Raw genomic sequence first — 25,584 nt, 5'->3', positions numbered from 1 at the left:
CCCCATCCCCCACCCCATCCTCACCCATCCTGGGAGGTGGAGAATGGTACCATCCGGTAGTTGGCAACGGAAGGTATCAGGACCCACCGACTGGTAAGGGCGTGGAATCCCCCCCCCATCCCCCCATGGTCCACTTGTGATGTTGCTCCAATGGTTACGCCCTAATCCATTTGAGGATGCTATCCTTACCTTACACAACGAAAACCAAGAATAAGAGACAAGTGAATAGATGACAGTAGATGACCTCTTTTGACGCCACGAATCAGGATCAGGACAGACAAGTTTTTTTCCCACGAGATATTTGTTATTGGTGTGTGTGTGTGTGTGTGTGTGTGTGTGTGTGTGTGTGTGTGTGTGTGTGTGTGTGTACAGACAGACAGAGAGACAGACCAAAATTAATCAAAAACCGAATTTCTTGCCCCGATAATCCACAGAGTTCCGTTGTTTATCCTTCCACTTAACTGGGTATTAGAAAAACTCATTAGCAACATTAAGAATCCCTTGTGCAATTTCGACACTTCCTACCCCCTACCCTAACCCAACCTCGTGTCGTAACTTAAGTAGTTAGGGGGCGTTCATCCACAACTAGTTAGTGATTTTGTGTGATTTTGTCTCTCGATAATTATAAGCGTTCTGTCTACACATTGGCGTTCTGTCCCTCCACATAGGCGTTATGTCTCTCCACATTAGGCAGTGGCTCCCCTATTTTATTTCCTTATAAAGACATTCTCCCCTAAAACACACATTCTCCCCCCCCTGTCTCTCCCCTACATGGACTGAATCTCCTCCACATGGGCTGTCTCACCTCCACATGGACGAGCATTATCCTGGCCACATATTGGCGTCTAATTATCTAACAGGACCTCAAGAGCCAATTAGGTGTAGGAGGTTACACGAAGCCAATTCCCCGTTAATCGAATGGAGATCGTCATTAATTTCTGCTCTTACCTTGACAGTCTCCAGAGAGCGAGAAGGGTTTATTTTTTCTCTCTCTCTCTTCTCTTTCTTTCCTATTTTTTCTCTCCCTCTTCTCTTTCTTTTCTTCTATTCTTTTCTTCAATGTTTCTTGTTTATATCTTTTCAGTTTTATTTTTCTTGTTCTAGTTTTCTCTCTCGTCTTTTCATTCTTTTTTTAATTTCGTTTTTGTTACTTCTTCTTTTATTAGCATTGCGTTTTTCTTCATTCTTTGTACATTTTCTTTATTTCACTTTTTTTTCATTTTCACTCTTGGCTAAACTATTTTTTTCTCTTCATTATTTTCTTATTTTATTCCATTTTCTCTTAAGGTTGGAATCACTCCTAATGGTGGGAATCCATTAATTCTGGGGTCCATTAGTTATTTAGTCTTGGAGCCTATTAGGTCTAGAGCCCATTAGGTCAAGAGCATTGGGGCCCAATAGGACTGAGGCCCATTAAGATTGAGACCTATTAGTACTGGGACCCATTACATCAGGTGCCCACTAGGACAAGGGACCATTATAACTGGGAATCGTTCAATGGGCAGATTATATTAAATAGCCAAACAGAGCTGACCCCTTTAAGCTGTCGCCCGTGGCCAGCAGGCGAGGTAAAACACACAGGCCTTGAAGGTTATCTATTATGAGAGAGAGAGAGAGAGAGAGAGAGAGAGAGAAATTTAGCTAGAGAATTATACATTCCTCTCGTGTTGTTTACATTACTCTCACCTCCCTCCTTCCCCCTACATTGCTCTGTCACACATGAAGCCTTTAGCCTGGGGTTAAACGCAGCAACACGTTCGTAGGTGGTCAAATATTTGTTCTACACTAAAGACCACACCATAAAATACAGTCAAAATAAATAAATTTAACTTAGGATCGAAAGGAAAAAAAAAGAAGAGAAGTTTTATGTTTACGACTTGGTGGTAGGAACTATTTTTTTGCGTCTCTCTCTCTCTCTCTCTCTCTCTCTCTCTCTCTCTCTCTCTCTCATACACACACGTATACACCCATCCTCTCATACACACACATACACCCATCCTTACACACACACACAATACACGACACTCAAAAGAAGCCCAGTCGTTTAAAATCATCGCCAACACAGGAAAAAACCACACCCCTTTTTTCTGATAGTCGTCATAAATAAAGACAAACGCAGGCGGCTCAGACGTAGGATAAGAGGGAATGTGAGGACTAGACTACACTAAACCCAAACACACACACACAATATTCACTGTTTACTCTGATAACATTGCCAGAGATGCGAAAATTGTTCCCTTTGTTTATTTTTTTGGTTTAAGAGAAGACAAAAGCACATCACTGTAGATTACGAAGAGGAGTTTCACAGATGCTCTTTTGTTTCACGTACGAAATATCTAAAACTGAACCGATAGGCACAATATCCACTATTCTATTTGATAGAAATGTGAGTAAGATGAAGAAAAAAGTCCAAATGCAATTCTTGGAATGGAACGAGAAACAAAAGCACATCGTTGTACCTTACTTACTGGAGTTTAAACAGATGCTCTTTTGTTTGTTTTTTCAAAGCTCCAGAGAGGAGGAGCATCGCGTCTATTGATTCTCTTGATCTTATATTCGCTGTGGTGGTGATAATCGGAAGGAGGAGGAAAAGGAAGAGGAGGAGGAGGAGGAGGAGGAGGAAGAGGAGGGACGCAATGAAAGGTAATCTGTTCGAAGCGTCGGGGTGACGAACGGAGAAATGGGAAATAGGCAATGTTAACAAAAAATATCCTTAGTGGCTTTAAACTGATTCAAGTGTGTGTGTGTGTGTGTGTGTGTGAGTGTGTGAGTGTGTGTGTGTGTGTGCGCGTGAGTGTGTGTGTGTGTGTGTGTGTGTGTGTTTCTTCTCAAAGCCCTAAGTTAGCCCCAACAGTACAGATTTGTGTGTTTCCTATGAAGCCTCACTAAACTAATGGCAGCCACAGTATTATTTCTTCCCCAGCTAAGGACGATCTGCCTGAGCTTGATTTTTCATCCCACTACACTTAAATTCTTTATCACCTTGATATTTATTCTTGCCTGGCACGCTTCGCCCTGACACAACTGACTGACTCTTTGGCCACACAGTAAAATTCTTCTCTGTCATGTTTTACAATTTTACACAATCAGTAAAATTGTAATCTATCTTGATTAAAGTTTGTCGATTAGTTTTAATGTGGGTTTATAGAACAAGAGACGTGTAGGGAGATGGTTTAAGCTGGTTTACCTACACGCTCCTAACACCACACCTCACCAAAGGACGTCTCCTCGCTCCCTTTCAATTTCCTCAAGGTGATTCGCGTTCAATGAATAATTCTACATAATACTTTCATTAAATTGCTTTCTTATACACTTCAAGATTCTGATTTTGTGTTTTTCATTTACTCTTTTTTGTTATACATTCCAGCTAAATCTACCCTTTAATGACGTACGCTATTCATTACCTTTCATTTTACAACAATCGTCTCAGTGTATAATATTACATACGTTGGTTCCGATGGGAGGCAGAGAGGTTGGATGGTTGGCTGGTAGGGAGGTAGGGAGGTTGGCTGGTAGGGAGGTAGGGAGGTTGGCTGGTAGGGAGGTAGGGAGGTTGGCTGGTAGGGAGGTAGGGAGGTTGGCTGGTAGGGAGGTAGGGAATGAAGAGGAAAGAAGGAAATTAAGTGCGTAGGAAGGAGTAAGGTAAGTGGCAAAGAAAGTAGTAACTGAGAAAGAAATAAAGATATTTTTTACCCTGGTTTTTATTCACAGTGTAGAAACTTATTTTACATCATTAAAACTTGTTGACTTACACAACATAAAATTTACATTGTTTAATTTGATTACAGTACATAATAACTTCAGTGTACCGTTAACTTTCTACAATGCATAATATTTTCAGTGTATAGTTCAACAGTGTATATTCTTTCTAACTTGTTTAGTCTTTCTACAATGTATAATTACCCTAGTGTATATGTTCTACAGTACATATTCTTTCAACGATGAATAATAATTTCTACAGTGTATAATCTTTCTACAGTGTTAAAATTATCCACTGTATTATAACATTCTCACAACATAAAGACACATTGTTTTTCACTGAGTCTGTGTTGTCCATCTGTGTGCTTATACCAGATAGTCTTGACGTGATTCATCTCTACAAATGTACAAAACAAACTAGAGTCCGTGCAAGAATCAACATGGCTGGGACCTAAAGCTGCTGGTCCCACAATCGAGTTAGGTTAACTTTATTGTACTTAACCTTGTTAGTGTAGTTCTGGTTCCTTTAAGAAAACCTCATGTGTTGGAGGGACTGAGGGAGGGAGGAGGGCGGAGGGAAAGAGAGAGGGAGGGAAAAGGCAGGGAAATGAAGAGGAAAAAAGGAAATGAACTAGTTAATGTGTGTGTAGGAGGGAATAAAGGAAATGAGAAGGAATGAAGGAACTGAGAAGGAAATAAAGAATATAAGTCATTAATCAACGTAGAGAGGTGGAAAGAAAATACTAACGAAAGTGTGAAGGAGGAACGAGAGGAGAATGGGGAGAGGAGAGAAGGAATGGTGAAGAAGGAAAATAAGCAATAAATGTAAGTATGGAAGAGAAAGTGAAACCGAATCTGTAGAGAAAGGAATAACGAAACAGGATTAAGAAGGTGAAAGAGAAAAACGAAAAATAAGAGAGAAAGAAGAAAAGAAAAGAAGAGTAAGAAGAAAAAGAGAAGAGAAAGAAGAACTGAAGAGACAACGAAAAAATAAAAACATAATATTGAATGCGAGAAGAAAGAAATAAGTACAGTAAACTAGAGGAAGAGGAGGAGGAGAAGGAGGGGGAGGGGAAGGGGGAGGAGGAGGAGGAGGAGGAGGATAAAAACAAGAACAAGAAGATGAACAAGAACAACAACAACATGGAATTTAAAAATAAATAGTAGATATAAGGAAATGAGAAGGGAAGAAAATGAAAAAAAGAGAGAGAGAGATAACGAGGGAGTGGGATGATGCAGGGGAAACACTAAGAAGAGGAAACACGAATGAGGGAAGAGGGGGAAGAGATAATTAAAAAAAAAGAAGAGAGGCAAGAGATAGAAACAGAGAAAACGTATTAAGAGACGCTAGGGAGAGAAAGAGAGAGAGACAATGCAGGAGAATCATTAAAGGGTGAGAGTGGGAGAGAGGAAGGGAGATCAAGTAAGAGGATAAAAGGATAATAATTACCATAGATAGAGGAAGGGAAGATAAGGGCAGTAATGCAGGAAAAACTTAGTCGCTGATAAGTCGAGGATGTAATATTTGATATCTGAGAGTAGCTGAAACCAGGGAACATGAAACGTAACCTAACCAAACTTAATATAACCTAACTTAAGCTATAATGTGACCTTACTTAACTTACCTAACCTAACCAAACCTAATTTAACCTAATCTAAACTATCCCTACTCGAAACTGACCTAATCTAACCTACCCACCTAACCTAAACTACCATGATCTATTCCAACTCCTAGCCTACAGTAACGTTAACTTAACCAAACCCCACGATTTTGGCATGAAAAAAGGGGGGGATCTGGTAGTGGTTTCGGCTTCGGTTTCAGGTTCGGTCTTGGTTTCAGGTTCGGTCTTGGTTTCAGGTTCGGTTTTGGTTTTAGGTTCGGGTTCGGTTATAGCTTCGGTTTCGCTTTCAGATTCGATTATAGCTTCGGTTTCGGGTTCGGTTTCTCATTACATTGACGACAAAGTATAATCTATGAGACAGGTTTTCATAATGTATCACCCGTTATTGTTTATCTTCCCCCGTAAGCGTATAATTTATCCCTAGGGTGTATATAATTTGTATATAATTCTCAGTACTTGGATCACCTATAACTTTCACCATTTTTACCAGCTGACAGCCTATCCAGAGTGAGGAAGGGAGTGAGGGTGATGGGCCATCGTAGGCTTTTAAAAAGATGAGAAAATTTGGACGTAAATGTTCCCACCAAAAAAATTTCCTTGAAAAAGGTTAGGTTAGGTGAGAACAGCGCCAGTATATAGATGTTTATAAAGTAACAATAAGGGACAATAGCTACCATCAAGTCTGAGGGTCGGCGACCACTACCCACAGCTCTTAACATCTTTAAACAGTGTCTACCGTTACACATGTTGCACCTCTGAGGACGATAGCTTTTAGTTTCAACCATCTTACAACTGCACATAAATCCTCGGCGAACTGATGAATTTGTTAAACTTTATCATAACAAGAACGATCCATCGGTAAAGAGAAAAATAACATTTTTATGAGGTTATGTCGTTAGGGAAGGCAGGTAAAGTGTTAGAGCATTATGATGTGAATTATCGCCCTGAGTATGATACCAAACACCTGAGAATAATAAATTAACACCCTGAGTACGATACCAACCCGTGTATAATGAACTAACCCTGAGAACTAGATATCTTATCCCGCATTCTCTTGCTCAGTATAAAATCAACTTGTCTAACAAAATCTTCATATAAATAAGCAAGATCGAATCAATATAGATCTGTATAAAGATTAAAGGTAAAATCTTCAAGGTATTTTAATTAGTTTCTATCAATACTTCTTACTGTAACAGGTAGATGGTGTGCTGGAAATTCATTTTGTTCGTGGAGGTTTAGATGTACTCAAGGTGTGAGAATGTGAGCTTTTGAGAGTAAAATTTTGAGTACATTTATGAGGGTGGACTTTTACGCAAACTTTTGAGAGAGAACTTTTGAGAATCAGAGCTTTTAAAGACGTGAACTTGGCGACAAATAAATGTATTGTGATATGTTTGTAGTTTTTCTCTAACGATCTACATGTATACATCTACAGAACGCGGCACCATATTAACCAACAACACAAATGAGAAAAAATCCCTATAGCTGTACTGTTGTTTCTGAATAAATTACTTCACTATCCAAAACCTTCGCTTCACCCTCAACTCATGCTATGCAGATCATCCAATCACTTTTAATTAAGGTACAACAGACTCCCGCTTCAAACAACATATAGCAAAAAGAAAAAGAAAAGTATACAGAAATTTCTCCCCATATATTTTGTTTTCTTCATTTTATCGATTTTTTTTCCGGCACATTCTTCTCTTTTTTTTTTTAACCACGTGATGACAATTATTATCTTAGTATTTTATGATTATATCTGGGTTTAACGGTATACACGTGTGAATAATCTATATGCCCATAAAAACGGCATGTAATGTATTTCAAAATGAGAATTAGTTACAGAACAGCAAATTCACTATAATTTTCGCCCTCAAACAAACCATCATCTATTGTGTATCAGTAAGTAACCGGATTAATCTGTCTAGGTTACCGGTAGGTTAGTTTTGGTTAGCTTAAGTTAGGACTTGTGATTAGGTTAGGTTAGGTTACGTCATAGTTAAGTTAGGTTAGGTTAGATACGGTTAGATTATATTACATTAAGTTAGGAAACGTCCGGACAGAAGACCAAACTAACTCGCTGCTCCGGTGTCGTGTTTAAGGCCGCATTCTGCCACCCTCTTATCGACTGAAAAGACCAAGTAATAACTGCCTCCACTATATGGGGCCAATTACTGAAAATATTCACCATGAACAAGTGTTACTGCGCCTTTGTAGTTGGGACACTAATACCCTGCCATAGATTGTAGATAACTTAAGCATTGGTGATCATAATCATCTTATTTGACCGATCATGTGGGCTGTAAGATGTGAATGGATCTCCGTATACTGTGCTACACGTGTGGGGGGACCTTGTGTCTCAAGTCCTTCTGCTGTGGTATACAAGATGGCGCCTGGCTATAAATAACAGTAAATAAAAAATAATCTGTATATGACCGAAACTAAATATAAAAGATCTCGGCCACAAGTATTAACAAAAATATTTAAGAAGTAATCACACACTGGAGAATAATCACAGAAATATTGAGGTGGTGAAGGCGTTAGACCACAACTACACAGATAACATAGCAAATTATGACTCCAGAACATAATGAAGACCTCAGACCACAAATAGATATACAATTACAGAGCAAGGGATCACCCCCAAAGACCACAAGGGTATAAAGAACCTCTGACAAAGACTCCAGTAAACAATATAGAGAAATACTTCGAAGACTCAAAACCAAAACACAAACCTTTTTTATTCAAACCCAAAACCGCAATAGAGATACAGTATATTTCTATGATCTCAATCAAGAATTTTCTGTAAGGCCGAAAACCGCAAGAAGTGTAGTAATTATTGAAGAGATAAGATAAGCCCTGTATATAAACGTGCGGATAATTAAAAAAAAATAAATAAAAATTTGAAAGTTTCCTGGGAATTATTAACAAGTACGACCAAGGTAACAAGGAAAGTAAGAATTAACAGAAAGTAAATCCCCAAGTAAAAAGGTGCGCGGCAATTATTAGAAAGTACAAAAAAAAGAAAGTTGCCCATGAATTATCAGAGAAAAAACCCGAAAATGAAAGGAGTCTAGGAATTATGTGGAACAGAGAGAGAGAGAGAGAGAGAGAGGCAGACCACAAGACTTGTCATTGTAAAATAAGAATAGATACAGGAAGAACTATATTTAAATTATCAAAAATTAAATAAAATTAAACAAAAAGAAATTTTCCTTGGTGTTGTTAGAAAGCAAAAATCATGACAAAGACGAGAAATAAATATTAGAAAGTGTAACCCAAGACAGAAAGGCATAAAGAAACTCTTAGAAAGTAAAACCCGACACAAAATGGTGGCTAGAAAGTATTAGAGAATGTTTACCTCGGCGGAGAAAGATGACCAGCTTAGGTTAGGTTAGGATGTTAGAAAGTTACACCCGAAAAAGAGAAGCTCACAGTACTCAATAGAAAGTAAAACAGACGAGAAGAAAGGCGCCACAAATGTTCTAGAAAGTAAACCAGAGAAAACATGCAGAAGAAGACGAGAGATTTAAACATTAATTAGAATTGAAAACGTGATTAAAAATTACACATTAATTATCAGATAATCAAACCGTAGAAATAAACGGTCGATGGAATTAAAAAAAAGTAAAATTGAAGACAGAAAAACAAATATTATCTTCAAATGTAAAACTGAATACATAAAAAAAAAACTAAACGAGAAATATATTGAAGGAAAAGATTTAATATAGAACGATAAAACAAGAATTAAAAAATGGAAAAGAATCCCGAAATCCCAGGTGAACCCTGTTATTCTCTGCAAATACCACCTCTCCAGGATCGCTCACTGGTCCCCAGGTAGGGTCGTCCTCTACACTGATGGTTCTGTTGACCCCGCTACAGGTAGGGCCGGGGCTGGTGTCTACATCTCCCGTCCTCATGCCCCTGAGTCTATCAAACTGTCTCTCAGAGTTCCTGACGGGGCATCCTCCACTCAGGCTGAACTAATAGCCCTCCTTGCTGCCCTTCTCGCTGAGGAAGAAGCAGATGGTTTCTGCCCCTTGCTTGTCTGCTGCGATTCCAGGTCTGCTCTCGACGGGATCGCATTTGGATCTGGGGAAAATAAGGACCTCATCCTCCGAATACGAGGGTTAACATCCACACTTCAGGATGAAGGCCGTCCTGTGACATTCCTATGGATACCTAGTCATGTCGGTATCTTGGGGAATGAGGCAGCAGATGACCTTGCCAAGACTGGCTGCAACAAGGCCACACCTGACTACGTTGTTCCTCGAACACTCTTACAGATTAGGACCCAAATCCGCCGCAAACAGAGAGAAGCTCGGGAAGCAGCCATCCCCCTGGACTCCCCGCCCACATGGTACGATGTCCTCCGTAAACTTCCTGACTTCTCGTACGTCTACGGGAGAGGGTCGCGGAAGGGGGACGTGATTGCTGCCCGTATCATCATCGGGTATGACTTTGCTTGGGAGATTGGTATCCCCACATCCCCTGAGCAACGCTCTTGTGCGTTATGCAGAAGACCCGACAGCCGCACCCTTATCCACTACCTCCTAAGATGTCCCCACACACAACGCTTCCGTGACGCCTGCTGGACCACCACTCCACGACCCCCTGACGGAGACACGATGATCCTCCCAATACTGGCCAGATATTTTGTAAATAATATTAATTATGTGTTAAAGGAACATCCTTCCTTCCTTAGGCTTTAGTAAGCCCCCTTTATAATATTTATACTGTATATACTTTTCACACTTGCCAGATGATTCTGGTGTCATTGTACAGGGGTACCTAGTGACAGCACTAGGATCCCGCTTCCTCTATCAAGGAATAAACAATTGAAATTGAAATTGAATTGCTTAAAAATAGGAAAGTAGATGAAATATTCAAGAAATATAGAAATTTTGCATCTGGAATATAACTATGTACTATACAAGATATATCTGTATTAGGGATTTATGTGAGTCCTGAGAGGGACATTCCTGGACTGGGGTGGCGGATGACTTAAGTCACTTCATCCCTTTGAGATGTAATTTTTTTTATCTCAATAAACGTATCAATCAACTACGTGAAAATGAGACTACGAACTCATTTTACTTTCCTAAGATCCTTTTTTCAAACTTCGCTGTGACTGAGCTATCGAAGACCAGAATTAAATTGATTTCAAGGTTCAAGATGGCAGTCCCTGGTGAACGTTCCGGAGCGTTAGACAAGTAGTATTAGGTTACACCCGTTAGATTTTCAGAGATACGTGGCGTGAGAGTCCCCTTCAGGATAATTAATTAATTTCTTAATTAACACCCTTACAACAATTTCACCATGAACATCAGATTCTGTGATGTTCATATATGAAAAGGGGGTGACTTCAGCCACAGTTAACAATTACTGGCATCTCTAGGGATGACGTCAATGATACCTCATTCTTAAAGTAGATTCTACCCTGACTTATATTGACAATTTCACTAACAGTAAATACAATAGAAGCTTTCAACATCAATCACAAAGGATCTTGAACGCTTCATCTGTAATCAGACATCTCTAAGTTGACGCAAAGTAAGGGTGTTCTCTCACCAATTCAAATTTCATGAACACCCTGTGCGGTATTTTGGAATACCTGAGTCTCTCCGGAGGACTCCGTTCTCCCGAAGTGGTTAGAGAACAAATATTTCAAGTAGGGAACTCAAAAGGTTTACAGATTTCAATGCAATTTCAATATTTTTTATTTCTTGATAGAGGAAGCGGGATCCTAGTGCTGTCCCTAGGTACCCTTGGTTTGTTTGAAGTCTAGAGCAATTTTTAATAAGTGCATGAAATTAATTTTATGACAGATCTGTATTCTCCCAACCTGATTTAGATATGTAATAGTCGGGATAATTGTTCCATCCAGGACGTTGTATATGTGAATAGATTTTTTTTTTTTACTACATTAGATCACATACACTTGATTACGACATTGTATGATTATTTTCAGCTAATTTGAAATAGTTTTGTGAGCCCATGTGAATGGGCTAAGAAAAAATTAATTAAGACTCATTGAGTTGTTCCCCCCCACGGAAATCTTTAGTAAAAGGCGAAAGATTTATGCGTTTTGAAGGGAAACCAGAGCTATGGTCGCAAAGTTGTTCAAGACCCCAACAAACATTAACTTAGAACATACTTGGAGTTGTAGTTCCAGTCAAGAAAGACATTAAAGGTTTTATTGTCCAGTGTCTAGAAGAGTTTTAAAATAAGATTTACAAGTCCTTCGTAACATTTAAGACTACCGTGATTGGCAGTCAAAAGTGGTATTACTTAATGTGGATTTTCTTTAAGAGGATTTAATTTACATAATTCCTTTAAATCTGAACAAATATAGCAAATCAACGAGAATGTTATTGTTACAATGTTATGACTGCGCTTCAACTAAGGTCTTTAAGGGCATAACTTAGTTCATAAATGTTCTGTTTTATAATATGGCCCTCATTGTGCAACCGTTTAGTCATAATTAATAGTAATCTAATATAATGAAAATAAACCTGGATCTTGATTATAGAAATGCTTTTATTCTTATGTAATATAAGTTATTTCAATGGTGATAACCACCGGTCTCTCATGTCTACCTACCACTACAGCGGCCATTTTTTTTGGTCCGGTAAACACAGCTGTGAGCGCTAGCTCCCAAATTTGGGATCTTTTCGAGCCTATTACATTATCTGAAGCATATATAGACACCTACTTGTGTATAAGGACCTGAGGATAAGATAAGTATCGGCAAGCAACTTTGGTGTTGGGAACTTACTGTTTACCTTACGAAAATAACTGCTCGGGGTCCCATCACTCCTGGCTGGGTGTTGTGGGATGTCAACATTGCCCCATGGAAAGTGAATTTTCACTTAAGAACTCTACATGGAAGAGTAAAGAAAAGATAGTATTGGACGAAGTTCTTGAAGACCTTGAGTTGAGTAGTGATGAGTCTAATACGAGTGATGAAGCACAAGGGAAGTTCGAAAGTGAGAAAATACAGCTACAACAAGAGGTAGTGAATAAGAAAGAAATTTCTAAAAGAATGAGGGAGACAAGCTGGCAAGAGGACAGTGAAAGCAAAGAAGTGAGAGAGGAGAAGAGATAAAAACATCTAGGACAAAAAACGTGTGTGGGTGGTAATAATAATGGAAATAACAGAAAGGAGATAGTGGAGAATGGATCAAGAACAGAGCAAAGTATGGAATTTGAAGGAAGCAGACAAGAACACACACAAGGTGAAGTTGGTCGTGTCAGGAAGAGATTAATTTTTCCACAGTCATGCCCGATGACCTTCCTTGAAAAATTAAAATGGGCAGTACAACTAGGACGGGAGCATCGCACCTTTGAGCCTCTTTTGAAAGAAGGCACACACAAGCCTTATCTTACAGTGGGGACCATGGAGGCTGTGGAAATGTTGACAACTGTTGGGTACAAGGGATTACTGATGGTTTTGCCAGAGGAGAGCGACATACTACTTACAAAGGTAATAATCTTCAGGTACCCTGTAATACTAGATCCAGAATACTTATTGGATGACGAAAGATTTGTTTGGGTCAAGAGGCATTTAATAAGGGGCGAAGAGAGAAGCCAGATTATTGCTCTAATGAGAGGAAAGGTTCCAGAGAAAGTGTTCATCACAGGAGCAGGGTATAGGAAGGTGGCACTATATGTGGAGGGACCAATAATGTGTCTCAAGTGTTGCAGATGGGGACATAAGGCCTGGAGCTGTCAACTGGACCCACGTTGTAGATTCTGTGGGAAGAGGCACGAATCTAGCAACTGTAAGGACAAGATCAAAGCAGGAGAGAAGGTGAAGCCTTGTTGTTGTAATTGTGGTAAAACTCACAATGCTAGTTCAATTGCATGCGAGATGAGGCCACGTATGAGAAGTGACCAACAAAGGAATTATTCAGAGAACACTGAGGAAGTACGCTGTGGTCTGACAGTGACAAGACAGCAGGAGAACACACAGACAGTGATTCCTGAGAATGCCTGGCATGAAGATTCAAGAAGGATAAGGACTGCGCTTGCGGCCGGAAGCGTTGTTGATGCCAGGAACAAACAGAGTAATAAACAAGTAGCAAGTGAGAGTAGTGGTGCAGCCCTCCAGGTTAGTGATAAAACTGTGCAAGAAATTCTGGGAGAAGAGGTGCTTAAGATGTTTCAGCTTTTGCAAAAGTTAGGTCAGAAAATAGAAGTGATAGAGAAAAGACTTGATACAGTGATAAATAAAGAAAGGGAAAACAAAGCTGTGAATAATGTAGAATTAAAAGGGAAAGAGGAAAGTGAAGAGTTCAAGCCTTTGAAAAATTCAGTGCTTAAAATAAGTATTAAAGGGAAGGAGAGGAAAATAAAGGATTGTGTAGTGCAGGGAGCAACAACTGAAAGTTTTAAAAAGGTGTTGGTAAAGTGTAAAGATGCTGATAAAGAAAAACTTTTGAGGAAATGGGAATCTGTGCAGGAGGATTGGGCCTTCTTAAAGAATCTGATTGGAAAGGATATAAAACGTGTAAATATTAATCCTGGATCTAGCTAGCCTTAAGATAATGTCCTGGAATGTTAATGGTCTACAAAATAGAGTGACAGATGTACATTACTTTACCCTTAAAAATAATATTGATATAATTACCCTTCAAGAGACTGGGGACAGGAAAGGCGACCTGCTTAAACTGTCTGGATATAAGGGATTTCATCTCTATTCGGGTGAAGGTATAAGAGGGGTCTCAACATACATTAAGAATTCCATACCAGCAGAACTAGTTGGAAGCCCGAGTAGAGTACAAGGAATAGAAAGTGTCTGTATAAAGTTATATTTGAAGGAAGGAGAATTGAACATAGCAAATTTGTATATTTCTGGAGGCTGTTTTGACCTCAACTTCTTACCAGATTGCATGTTTTTGGACTCAACTTTGGCTGTAGGAGATTTTAATGCTCGACATCCAAGACTCGAAACAATGGGGAGAATTAATAGTAATGGTATAAAATTTTGGCAATTTTTACAAGATCACCCAGATGCTTACTTGTTAGGAAATAAGGAAGTGACTCATATTAAAGGAGGAAGGTTAGACTATGCTTGCATGATAAGCAGTCATGGAGTCCAGGGAGAATGTGAGATAATAAGGGAGCTAGTCAGTGACCATTTTGTTGTATATGTTCAATTACCATTAGGGAAGAGACAGGTGAGATATAGGAGGAAGAGATTGAAACTAAACAAGGATGACACTCAAGTGTTTACTCAAAATATAGAGAAATGGTACAGAAATTATACACCAGTCTGTATGGATAGCTTTTATAATGACTTAGTTGGGGAGATAGAAAGATATTTAACTTAGTCAACACAGAAAAAAATAAATGATAAGAGACATGGGGCTAGGAAACACTGCTATACCAATGACAAAATGTTGAAGGGATGGACACAAATGTTAAGGGCAGCACATAAAGATTGGGTAAAGAATGGTAGAAGAGAAGAAGATAGGGAAATCTTCATGGATATAGCCAAAATATGTGGGCAGGCTAGGAAGGAGGCAAGGGAGAAATATTGGCAAGATTTTGCACAGCACATTGGGGAGAGTAAAAATCTCAAAGAAATATGGCAGGATATTAACAAAATTAGAGGAAAAAGGAGTAATTTTATTAGCCATCCTCATCCAGAGGAAGAAGCTAATAAACTGGTTGACAAATGGGCTAAAGCAGCAAGTGTTGCCTCCCTGCCTAACAGGACAATAGAAGCATTAGATGAGTGGCAAAATGAAAGAAAAAGATTTATTTCATCAGCTCTAAATATTTGTGATGTAACATGTGTAGATATTACTAAAGATGAGTTATTAAATGCTGTTAAAAAAGGAAAATCTACAGCACCAGGCGAAGATGGTGTGACATATGAAATTTTGAACTGCTTAGTTGGTATGGAAAATAGTCCATCATTAGATTTATTCAACATGAGCTATGCAGAGGGTAGATTACCAACAGAATGGAAGAAAGCGATAGTTATTCCTTTCCCTAAGGCAACTGGTGGATACAGGCCAGTGTCTTTAACATCTTGTTTTTCCAAGATGATGGAGAGAGTATTATTAAATAGGCTTGTATATATTGTCGGGGAAAATCTATCTTGTAATTTATTTGGTTTTTTGGAAGGGAAATGTACTTCAGACTGTGTTATAAAATGTTTATCAAATGATGCAGACAGATGTAGAGTTTTTGTGGATTTACAAGGAGCATTTGATAAAGCTCACAGTGAAGTAGTTATGAATGAACTGGCTGCTCTAGGGGTATCAGGAAAGTTGTTACACTGGATAGGTGACTACTTGCATGGAAGGAGAATCTGTGTATGGTATCAGGGATGTTTGTCTGAGGAAAGAGCACTTGAACTAGGCACTCCCCAAGGGGGAGTATTGAGTCCAATGTTATTTAATGTGTTAATGAACAAGATAGCCTCACACAAATATCCCAAAGGAGTTGTAACCATCATTTATGCAGATGACATCTTATTTCAAGGAAACTCTGTAAAAAATTTGCAGATTGCATTAAATAATTTTAGTGTTCTTTCTCAAAAGATGGGCTTAGTTATCAATGAAGAAAAAACCAAGTGTGAATGTAAAGGAAGAGGAACTGAATCCGTTTTTCTAAATGGAAAAATTGTAGAGAAAGTGTCAAAGTATAAATATTTAGGAATGTATATTGGCTTTACTAGTGAAAGTAAAGAGGCAGAAATATATCATGTCCTCACTCAATGTAGAGCAAGATTACAGCCCTTAAAGGCACTAGCATGTTGTGGTAAAGGTGCTGGGGTACCCATACTGAGAATGATGTATATTTCTACCATCAGATCACTTATAGACTATGCAGCACCTGGCCTCTCTTGTACTGGTGAAGGAAGGCTACGGAAGCTTGAGATCATGCAAAATGAAGCAATGAGAATAATTTTAGGGTGTCAAAAGAATGCAATGATTGAGATAATGAAAATGGAACTAGGGTTACAGAGCATTTCACAGAGGGTCAATGAAATTAATACAGTTGCAGCAGTTCGATTAATGAGAGGGAACAGTGGGGGTAAATTTGTACAAGATATAAATGATGGTTTAAAAGATAAAAGGACCTTCTGCAGGCAAGGCAAGAGAGGATACATGAATGGATTAGTAAATATTATTAAAAAATGTAATCTGGCAGACTGGTGTACAGCTGTTCAGAAGAGTTGTAAGAATCCACCCTGGGAAGAACGAGAAGTAGAGTTAGACATAGTGCCTCTCACAATGAAGAAATCATTACATGAACCAGGACAGTTAAGGGCTTTATATGGGAATAAGATTAGTAATTTGCCTAAAATAAACACATTGCATGTATATTGTGACGGTTCAGTTATGTCAAGTGGCAGGGCAGGGTGTGGGATCCTTATAAGACAGTACACAGAACAAGGAAATGATGACATCAAAATTGGACTTCGGTTGAGCAGTTTTATTTCATCAACACAAGCTGAGTTATATGCAATGTTAGTAGGATTGGAAAATGTTGTAAAGAGGTATAAAGATGCATATTTTTTGTTGATAGTAGGGCAGCTTTGGATTCTTTGAACAGTGGGAGTCCAGTCTTTGGACACATTATTGGTTCATGTAGAAAATTAGTAAATACAATAAGGAAAAATGGCCATAATGTTCAATTTGTATGGGTTCCTTCACATGTGGGGATTGGTCTTAATGAAGCAGTAGATATAATAGCAAAAAGAGCCACGGAAAAGGCCGAGATCGACATAATATGTACTAAAACCTTGAAGCAATTAAGGAGCAAATTACGGAAAATACAATCAATAGAAGATAATTTCAAAAGGAATGAAATATACGAGAAAAGTGAAACAATGAAACATTACCATCATGTTCTCATGAACACAAAATTTACATATGGGAAAGATAGGAGTAGGTGGAAAGATTCAGTGTATATGAGGTTAAGATTAGGATATAAATATTATTGGGAACTTGGAGCTGAGAGAAGTGAACAGGATAAAGAATGTAGAGTTTGTAGAACATCCAGATCCCATACCCTGCCACATTATATACTGGAATGCCCATTGCTTAATGTATATAGAAATGCCCATATAAATAATGTCCCCAAGCAAATAGAGTGGATGTTTGGAAATGGGAAAATAGATGAAATATTAAAGAAATATAGAAATTTTGCATCTAGAATATAACTATGTATTATAACTAATTATATGAAATATTAGGGATTTATGTGAGTCCTGAGAGGGACATTCCTGGACTGGGGTGAGGATGACTTATGTCACTTCATCCCTTTGAGATGTATTAATGTTTTTTTGTATCTCAATAAACGTATCAATCAATCAATCATACCTACCACTATTACGCCTGTATGAAACTGGTAACTTCAGGTCCGCAGGAGTAGCAGTCCAATAAATCTTAAAAAAAAAAACAAAAAAAAAAACATTAAATAATTATTATAGCGCTTGAAATACTATCTACTGTTATATCAAAACATGAACGAGAAGAAAAGTCAAAAGCTAGCGAGCTACAACTTAAATTATTAGTATAAAAGATCAATAAAGAATTTTAAAATACAGCATGTCTAGTTGAGCCCGGATACTTTAACTCTCCTAATTTCCTTCAAACTTTCCCCTCATTTACGTCCACCTAACCCCCTCCCCCCCCGCCCCAATACTTCCAAAGTACTTCCAACAAAAACCCAGCAACAAATATTAGCCCTTCATCCTTATCTACAGGCTTCAAGTCAAGTTTGATAACGTAAAAAAAAACAAAAAAACATAGGAAAAAAATGCTTCTGTAACAGTGCCATGTAAATTGTCATGTTTTAGAGAAAATCTATGAGAATCTAGTTTAGACAATATTCCTGCCAAAAAGCCATTATAGAGGCATATTACACCAAAAAGAGCCTGCCTATGTGCCTACATCTTAGCCAATCACCGTGACCTCTAAGTGTGACGCGAAAGGCGCAGCTGAGCTGTTTTTTTTTTTTTTTTATTGGACACCCCCTTACATCCTTGTTTAAGGTGAAGCGCAGAAGCGTTTACAGCGCCCAACAGGGAAGCATGCTAAGTTCATGGTTGATGATGATGATGGGATGGAGAGAAGAGAGCCATTGGCTCAAGAAGGTGGAAGACGGTGTAGGAGGAATATGTCTCATGAGTTAAGGGCGTAGAAGCCTGAAGAGTCAAGGGCGTAGAAGCCTGAAGAGTCAGTGGTTTATGTCAAAGCAAGTTATTGGAAGCTCAAACAACTTTCCCTGAATACGAATTCGCAACTTTCGATTTATAGCAGGTACCTACTTTGCTGCCAGGTGAACAAGGACCAAGGGAAGCTGGCAAGTGTGTCGGAACAAATTTCCACCGACCCGGGAATCGAACCCGTGACAACTGGCTTGCGAGGCAAGAGCGGTACAGCTCTACCCACAGGCGCCCCAGCTGAGCTGATTTGCTGAAAATTAGCGTCTCCTACCCAACTACAATTGGGTTGTACAGTAATAAGGTTGAACAAGAGGACAGAACATGATTATGTCTCGTTGGCAATTATGTTTATTGCAATGGTAATTACTTATCTATTTTCATGATAATTTCCGATAAAACGGTTTTGATGGTACAATAAAAGCAGGTACTGTAAATATAGTAGGTGTTACAAGAAATATTAATACTTAGACAATAGATTTTTTTTAAGAGATGATTTAAAGGAAGGGAGCGTAGGCTTTGCTCGGATGTGTGGGGGTAAGTTGTTCCACACCTTCACACCGTGATATTTTATGGAGGAGTAGCTCTGGGTGCCTTAAGTTGTATCTCTGATTATACCGGAACTGGAAATAATTATTGTCAAGCAAGTGATTGATAGATTCAGATTTGCCCCCGAGGGGGATAGTTTATTGGGCACCCCCTTACATCCTGTGCAAGGTGAAGCGCAGAAGCATTTACAGCGCCCATCTGGGAAATATGCAAAGTTCATACTTGCCTTTATGACTCGTGCATTAAGGGGGTAAAAGCCTGAAGGGTCATAGGTTTTGTCAAGTTACATAAAGTGAGAGAATGATGAGTGCGTGGGGGGAAAGTTCCCGGTACATTTCATCTGTTTATGGCAAAGCGTGGCAGGTCCCTAATAATGTCAAGTGCCAGGCCTGTCACTAGGAGGAGGGATATCTGGTCAGGGAGGGAAGAGGTGTTGGTAACAGCTAGGGACCTGTAGGAGGTGGTCATAGGGCAAGTGAGGATGTAGTGAGAGAGGGTGTGAGAGTCGGGTTGGCCACAAAGTTTACAAACAGTGCGGCCAGGCTCAGGGTTGCCAATGTACTCCCATAGGTACCTGTACCCTAGGTGCAGTCTCATGTACATAATCTGTTGAGATCGAGTCAGGGATTGATACTCTTTGTAGTGGCGGTTGTCGTCACCGGTTACAGCGTCATAGTGGCATAGTGTGACGCTACCCCGTTGCTTCAGGTGTGTCCAATTTTCATCGAATGCCTCTCGTTGTGTGGCGTGTATGCGAGATTTGAGATGACTCAAGGAGAGGGCGAGAGCGGCTTCAATATCTTCTTCTTGTGTAGCTTCTTTGGCAAGCCGACCTACAGTGTCACAGGCAGTTATTCCTATAAGTGACGGGATCTAAATAAACTTGACACGGATGTCATCAGTTTGTTCTAGCCCGGCGACGGCGGCTAGGGTGTGTTGGGCGGCAGGGGAGGAGGGGGAGGCTAATTTGAGCCTCGCTAGCGTCGAAGTGCTGTCACTGATTATAAGGAGGTTCCAGCGTTCAGTGCGAGCATACAGTAGGTCGCCACCTCATGAATGCCCGCGAGGATGGCTATGCTTTCAGCATCAGTGGAGGAGGCCCAGTCGTGGACCCTGATTTTCCTGCAGGCCTGGCGCTCAGGAATCCACACAGCTGTCCCAGCGCTGCCCAGCGTGGTAACAGACCCATCACAGTAGACGAGGATAGGAGGGTGGGAGGTCTTAAGAGAGGAGGCGACATCATTAATCTGCTCAAGGCAGTTAAGTTTGAGCATATACCGCAGTTGGGTGGATTTACGACCAGGGAAGGTGTGGACGACAACATCAACACTCGGGGAAGTCCACGGCGGTAGAGGCGAATGAAAAGTGATTGATAGATTTGTAAACAAAGGGGCACAGCAGTAGGTGTTAACATCTTCGAATTTAAAAATTTTCAATATAGCTAATTTTTTATTTGTGTGATCTGTTTTTTTTTCAAGTAGGTCATTGTCCGTACAACTCTCTTTTGTGCAGTAACCAGAGATTATGTTTTTGAAGAGCTAGAGGCCCCCCCCCCCCATACTGTGTGACAGTGTATCAGGTGTTGGTAAACAAGATCATGATAGATTTCTTTCATTGCTGTGACAGTGAGTGACTGTTGAGTGTGATACAGACTATTAAAAAAAACCCAACTTCTTTCAATATTATGAGTTACTAGGCATCAATTAGAGAGTTTGAAAATCTTTCATTCACACGTAATTGTCAAAATATAAATCATATAAAAGTAGCGTAGAAAAAAAATTCTTTGCTGACCTTAAGCATAAATCAAGTACTATTTATTAACAGAGACCTTGTTAAGCTGTAAAAATACGCCGTTGTACCTTATATTTCTTATGTAATCCCTTATGAATTGTGTAAGGGGGATAGCGCGAACGCAGTCCCCCGCTAACAAAAATTGCGCACTCGAGTTAACCACATTTGGGTTAATCGCAAGGGTCAGCATCACCGGAGTGCAATGGTGAGCCTCGCCCTGGGAAAACCGTCTTCGTGATCACGGTATCTCCTGTGCCAGGTAAGTATGCCCTGAATTGTTCATCCTAAACCCAAACCTAACTTGACTGACTATCATTGTGCTGAACCATCTCTCTTATGTTATTTATTTAAATTTATAAACCAATTATATGATAACTTTTTATATAATTCGTAATATGCTAAAATAAAAATTGTCACATTAAAAGTGAGAGGCATATGATGGAAATAAACAAGTTTGGCTTTATAAACTATTCATTTCCATCAAAACACAAACATACTGGGTTAGAAAATTTTAACTATTGATAATTTTTTCGCGTTTTTCTTGTGTCTAATTCAATATGATTTCCCATTAGATCCAAAATAAAGTAATTAATAGTATCTCAACCATCAACTTTAGATTGATTTGCCAGGATAAGTTTGTATAGAGGTAAGCCAAGTTTTCTTCTGTAGCAAATTGATCCTGAAGTTTCTTCCTCTCACAATTAAGTCGTTTGGGATATTGCTTATGTACTTTATCTATTAATTATGAGGAACTTGCTATCCAGTGAGTGCTATCCCTCCTAATATAAAACTGAACATTGTGGAAATACTTTATTTGGCATAGTAATGAGATCAATATAGCCCAGAATCATTTTATTGGAAAATTGACTAATAACCAAACTAGAAATTGATACAATTCCAAATTTTCTACAATTATATGCAATAAATATTTATACTTGTGTAAGCATTTTACAAATACTTCAGGAACTACTTCTCTGGGCGGAGTTTCATTTTTTCATGAAGGTTGGCATACACGGTTCATAAAGTAATTGTCTCAATCATTTAGGCACTATCATTTTTAGTGCAATTTATACTTTTCATAATGCAACGGAAATTAGTTTTCCAGCTTCTATGTAAAAAATAAAATAACAAAAACAGCGGGTGTATTGTTGGTATCATAGTTAAAAAACATTGGCAACGGGCGTATCTCTTCATGGGGAGAGTACAGTGTAGGGTATGCGTCCTTCAGTCTGTCCCTCAAACATGCCAGTTTCTTCCTTCACTAACACTGGTCAATAATGTTCATAAAGAAAAAAGAAAGAAAGAATGAAAGAAAGAAATAACGAACAAAAGTGATTTTTTTTAAGATTAAGGAAAACTAAAAATTTTAAATGGTAATATAACAATGAAGTGTAAAGAATAGTATAATAATTGGTAATATAATTACGGTTTTTGTTATTATAGATTACTAGTGTTGATGCATAAGGAGTTTGACTGTTTATCTGCAAACAGAACTCGAGATAAATTCTTGTTGCACCAATTTAAAACTAAAGTAAGGTTATTGTGTAATGTGCATTGCTTTGATTGCAACACAGCAATCGTCATCGCTTCTCGGCCTTTTGGCTAAGATCAAAGTGTAGTACATACTTCCTTCTCTGTGAAGGGCTGCATTTCCATCTCTGGTCTGTCGTCTGGCGGTTCGGGAATGTGCTCCACGGTATTTAGGTCACAATCCTTTTCAACCATCATGTGTTGGAAGTGTTCCTCTATTCTCTCCTTGCTTATTTCACATCTTGCGCCGTTCCCATCAGCAATTAGCCGTATTGCTCGGCGACGGTTGTATTTGTACAGCCTCTGGATCTGTTTGCAATCATTGACATCGGTGATTTTCCTGCAAACACGACCAGGAAAATCACCCATGTCAATGATTGCAAACAGATCCAGAGGCTGTACAAATACAACCGTCGCCGAGCAATACGGCTAATTGCCGAAGGGAACGGCGCAAGATGTGAAATAAGCAAGGAAAAATAAACATAACACATGACCAGGTGTGACTTCGCTTCAGGCTGCTGAACCAGGAATGCAACCCTTTCGAAGGAAGTATTTACAAAACTAGCAGCAGCAGAGAATTCGTCACCAGGTGAAGACAGAATATCATATGAGAACTGGAGAAAGGCTGACCCAAGCTGCCGAGTTATGGCAGCCATATTCAACGTGTGTCTCAGATCCAAGAGAATACCAGACTCCTAGAAACGATACAGAACAATACTTGTCCCCAAAAAAGGGGTAACCCAGAAGTCGTTTCAAATTGGAGGCCTATAACACTGAGCCGCACAATATACAAGGTGTACACGGGATGCCTCACAGCACGACTCAGAAGGTGGCTCGTTGACAACGAGGTACTGTGCGCTGCACAAAAAGGATTCATGCCAAGTGATGGGGTGATGGAACACAACTACATACTTCAACATCACATGGACAATGCACGACGGAACAATTGCGATACCTGCATAGCAGCACTCGACTTGACCAATGCATTTGGCTCAGTGTCACTGGACCTCATTAAAAGAGCGCTCAACCGTATAGGGGTGGGACGGGATTTTGAAACAGTAGCAGGAGACATCATCAGTGGCAAGACGACAAGAATCCTAACAAAGGAAGGAGAAACAGAAGAGATACCAGTGCAATGCGGTGTGCAACAGGGGTGCCCAATAAGTGGTCTCCTGTTCAATATAGCAGTCGAACCACTGTTGCGGAAAATCGCGGCCGAAGGAATGATACTGAACCAACAACACAAGCACCCATGCTTAGCATATGCAGACGATATAACCATCATTACAAAACAGCAAGATAATCTACAGCAACTCCTCTACATAGCAACAGAACAATGCAGTAGGATGGGACTGGACCTAAATCCTAGGAAAAGCTCATCATTGCACCTGTCCGGACGAAGACCTCGAGGAATGCGCCAGACACAGTTCTACGTTGGAGAAACGCCCATTCAATGGAAGAGCGATGGCGAAGCAACGCTCTTCTTGGGACGACCAGTTTGGTTCCATCTTCTGCCAAACATCCAAACAGTAGAGGAACTAATGCAACTCGGGACCAAAATACTGACAAGCAAGCTAGCACCGTGGCAGAGAATAGATGCAGTCAAGACATTCATGTTCCCGGCAGGAGCGCATGCAATGAGGACTTGGCAACTGAGGAAAACAGACTGGGCACACCTGGACAACGAAATGAAGACAATGCTTAAACACACGCTACATCTACCGTCAAGAGCGTCGAATGAGTACTTGTACGGAAGCAGTAAAGCTGGAGCGTGTGGTGTCCCACTCGCGGCAGAAGACTCTGACATTTTCCTGGTGGATACCGCATATAAATTACTCACGTCACCGGATCCTGACGTCAGGGAAATAGCCAGAGAAGAATGCCGGCGAGTGGCAACAATGAGAACACGACAGGAGCCAAGCATAACCGACGCATGCATGTACTTAACACAGGGAGAGATGCAAACGCGAGGAGGAGACCACCAAACCATCTGGTCTAGAGCCAGGTGTGCCTCAGGCCGAATGGGGGTTTCCTGGATAGCAGAGGGAGGAGACAACATCAAGATAAAATGCACGGACTCCATCATTGAAGAAAAAGATAGAAGGAAGGTAGCCAAAACCATCCGGAGCCAGCGACGACAGATGAGAGATGAAGTTCTGCAGAATAAGCCTGACCAAGGGAAAGTGATGAAGCTCATAGCACAAGAGAGAGCATCATCAGCATTTGTTCGAAATGGAGCGTATACAACCTTCGCAGACTGGCGTTTCATACACCGAGCAAGACTGAACCTACTCCCCGTCAATGGAGCGAAGCGAGGCCAGAATAGGGATCGGAGATGTCGTCGGTGCAATAAAGAAGAAACGCTCCCACATGTAGTAAACCACTGCATGATACACTCTCGAGCCATGCAAAAGCGACATAATGCCCTGGTGGATAGAGTACGAAAAGCCGCAGTAGGTCGACATTGGAAGATCATGTCGGCGAATGAACGAGTACCAGGAGCAGCAGACAATGGACGTCCACACCTGGTGATTGAAAGGAACCGAGAAGTGATCCTGATCGACGTCACCTGCCCATTCGAGAATGGACAAGAGGCATTTAAAGAAGCAAGACTGAGGAAAGAAGAAAAGTATGCAGAACTAGCAGCAGAGATGAGAAGACAATACCAGCAGGTGAAGGTGGCTGCATTCATAGTGGGACCCCTGGGAGCATACGACCCGGAGAACGAGAAGCTGATGAAGAGACTGGCATCAAAGGGATACCTGCGCCTTTTCAGGAAAGTGTGTGTAAGTGATGCCATTCGCTGGTCGAGAATGATTTATATAGAACATACCTCAGGGGCTAGACAGTATGTAGGGTGAAATAAACCCAAAGTCAAGATAGAAGAAAGAATAGGTTCTAGTTAGTGGAATAGGAACACTATGTATAAAATGTAATAGATAGTCAGCCAATTGTCACAAATTACTGGAATACCCAAACTATTGTAAATAAAAAACAATGTATCATTCTTTTAAATAAAATCTGTTCTTATCAGCTTAATATCTGATACGATCCTAATGTGGGATCTTCGATATTAAACTGATTTTTGGATCATGGCGAAGTGCTAGGGGCTTGCTCCACCTTTGCCGCGGATCGGCCCGGTATTGCAGTATCTCCGGGATCGGTCCACTCCCCATGGGGAGAAATTAAAGCAAATATATTACA

General features: G+C 39.9%; 2 non-coding genes and 1 pseudogene across 2 annotated transcripts; 1 reads left to right on the top strand and 2 right to left on the bottom strand.

The window, feature by feature from the left end:
* Positions 1-11,313: 11,313 nt before the first annotated feature.
* Positions 11,314-11,429, bottom strand: LOC121859908. The gene has a single exon (XR_006087777.1). It is a non-coding gene; the product is annotated as a U5 spliceosomal RNA (small nuclear RNA).
* Positions 11,430-20,954: 9,525 nt separating this feature from the next.
* On the bottom strand, positions 20,955-21,117 carry LOC121859906. The gene has a single exon (XR_006087776.1). It is a non-coding gene; the product is annotated as a U1 spliceosomal RNA (small nuclear RNA).
* Positions 21,118-25,381: 4,264 nt separating this feature from the next.
* On the top strand, positions 25,382-25,554 carry LOC121859907 (annotated as a pseudogene).
* Positions 25,555-25,584: the final 30 nt, after the last annotated feature.

This window comes from Homarus americanus, unplaced genomic scaffold (genome assembly GCF_018991925.1).
Source record: "Homarus americanus isolate GMGI-L3 unplaced genomic scaffold, GMGI_Hamer_2.0 scaffold9438, whole genome shotgun sequence".
Lineage (NCBI taxonomy): Eukaryota > Metazoa > Arthropoda > Malacostraca > Decapoda > Nephropidae > Homarus > Homarus americanus.
This window is presented reverse-complemented; position numbering and strand designations above follow the sequence as displayed.